The 2,196-nt window shown below is 38.2% G+C and overlaps 1 pseudogene; it reads left to right on the top strand.

The window, feature by feature from the left end:
* Nucleotides 1-1,259: 1,259 nt before the first annotated feature.
* LOC102814483 lies at nucleotides 1,260-1,582 on the top strand (annotated as a pseudogene).
* The last annotated feature ends 614 nt before the right edge of the window (nucleotides 1,583-2,196 follow it).

Here is a 2,196-nt window from a genome sequence, read left to right as displayed (position 1 = left end):
GGGTTAAAAAAGGTTTTGAAGAGTGTATTCTGAGGAGGGGAGACATTGATTTATTTGTATTAAACAGATGAATGAAATGTCAAAAACAAGTCTATCAAAAACTTACCATATTGAAATTGATAGCAATTAGATTCGCCTGATTAATGTCAAGATGTGCTTATCATTTTGTCCCTTTAATTCTTTCAGTGTTTGCTTAATTGCATTATTTGAAAGGACTGGAAAACAAAGCAATTGCTGAGATAATTGTAGTTTTGATTTTATTACCATTGCAGCTTTAAACGTTTATGACTAGCTGAGTCCAAAGACAGCAAATCTCGAGATGGAATGACTTGTCACACATTGTTGAAGTTTGTGTAGTGATAGTTCTTCATCATTAGCACAAGGAAAGGGATGATCTCCTGCTCAGTGGCTGTAAATATTCCTTCCATGGGAATGCAGTAGCTCTCAAGTCTTTCTTTTCGTTATCTGTTTATCATGTGTCACGTGTGAAGAAATGTCATGAGTGGTGGTTCTGTCAAAGGGTATACCATCTCTTAAGATTTTTCTTACATGCTAGTACATTTCATAAGAATCGTTGTTGTTAAATGCCTTCAAGTCAGTTCTGACTCATATCAGTTCTGACTCATAGTGACACTGTATATGGTTTCTGAGGAGTGGCTGGTGAGTTTGAACCACCAACCTTGCGGTCCTGTGCTTATCCTATAGCATCAGGAGAATAATGGTGTGCAAAAATACGATTTCTACTAGTCTTCACCAATACTCAATATGGTCTTTACAATTGTTTTAGGTACAGTTTATACTTCTTGAACGTAAACTTCTTTTTTTTTTTTTTTTTGCTACTAAACACACATTTCATACATGTTCCTTCGGATCCCTTCCTCTATGGACTATATGGATATAACTTCTTTCTAATCTTATGCAGCCTTCTTCTTTTATTATCTTGTGGAGGAAAAGTCCCTTATGTTTGAGAATTTATTTTTCCAAATTCATTGAAGAATCACTTTATTAACTCATAGCTATTAGAATATGTGTATGTGCGTACATATGTGTGTATATGAGGGAGTTCCAAAATATTCATGAAAAAATGGAATTAAAAGATAATGGAATTTTTCCCCACTGGCTGCTCTGAGAAGTATTGTTCCAACTCCGGCTCCCTGCGGGTCCTCCACAGCTGTGGATTCCGGCAGCTCTCTTGCCAGAGTCCCTGAACTCGCTCTCTCTTTGTTATCCTGTGTATCGGATCACCAGCATGCCCCATCATGTCAGACGTGACTGTGGACACCAGCTCCAAGATCACCACCAAGGACTTAAAGGAGAAGAAGGAGGTTGTGGAGGAAACAGAAAATGGAAGAGACATGCCAGATAATGGGAACACTAACAAGGAAAATGGGGAACAGGAGGTTGACAACGAGGAAGAAGAAGAAGGTGGGGAGGAGGAGAAGGAAGAGGAAGAAGGTGATGGTGAGGAAGAAGATGGAGATGAAGATGAGGAGGCCAAGGCAGCTACAGGCAAACGGTAGCTGAAGATGATGAGGATGATAATGTTGACACCAAGAAGCAGAAGACTGACGAGGATGACTAGATAGCAAAAAAGGAAAAGTTAAATTTAAAAAGGCCACCGTGACCTATTCACCCTCCACTTCCCGTCTCAGAATCTAAATGTGGTCAACTTCGAGTAGAGAGTCGCACTTGCCCACTTTGGGCAGCGCCACCTGCAGAGAACACGTGTTCACCACCACCCAACGCAAACCACAACGTGAATTTGCAACAGGGGAGAAAAAAAGAACCAAAACTTCTAAGGCCCTGTTTTGTTTTGTTTTTCCTTAAAAGTACTTTAAAGAGGAAAATTTGTTTGTATTTTTTAATTTACATTTTATATTTTTGTACATATTGTTTGGGGTCAGCCATTTTTAATGATCTCGGATGACCAAACCAGCCTTCGGAGTGTTCTCTGCCTAATGCTGACTTTACTTGTGGTGTGACCATTTTCATTATAATCTCAAAGGAGAAAAAAAAAAAAAAAACACTTGTAAAAAACCAACAACAATAAACAATACAACCTTATTCTGAGCATTCCAATAATTCCAATATAGTATTTAGCTGTACTATAAGTAGTTGGTTTGTACGAGATGGTTAAAAAAGACCAAAGATAAAGTTTCTTTTCCTTTTTTTTGTCTATGAAGTTGCTGTTTTTTT

Source organism: Chrysochloris asiatica, unplaced genomic scaffold (assembly GCF_000296735.1).
Source record: "Chrysochloris asiatica unplaced genomic scaffold, ChrAsi1.0 scaffold00134, whole genome shotgun sequence".
In the NCBI taxonomy this organism is placed as follows: domain Eukaryota; kingdom Metazoa; phylum Chordata; class Mammalia; order Afrosoricida; family Chrysochloridae; genus Chrysochloris; species Chrysochloris asiatica.
The sequence above is the reverse complement of the archived record's forward strand: the minus strand, read 5'-3'. Positions and strand labels throughout refer to the sequence as shown.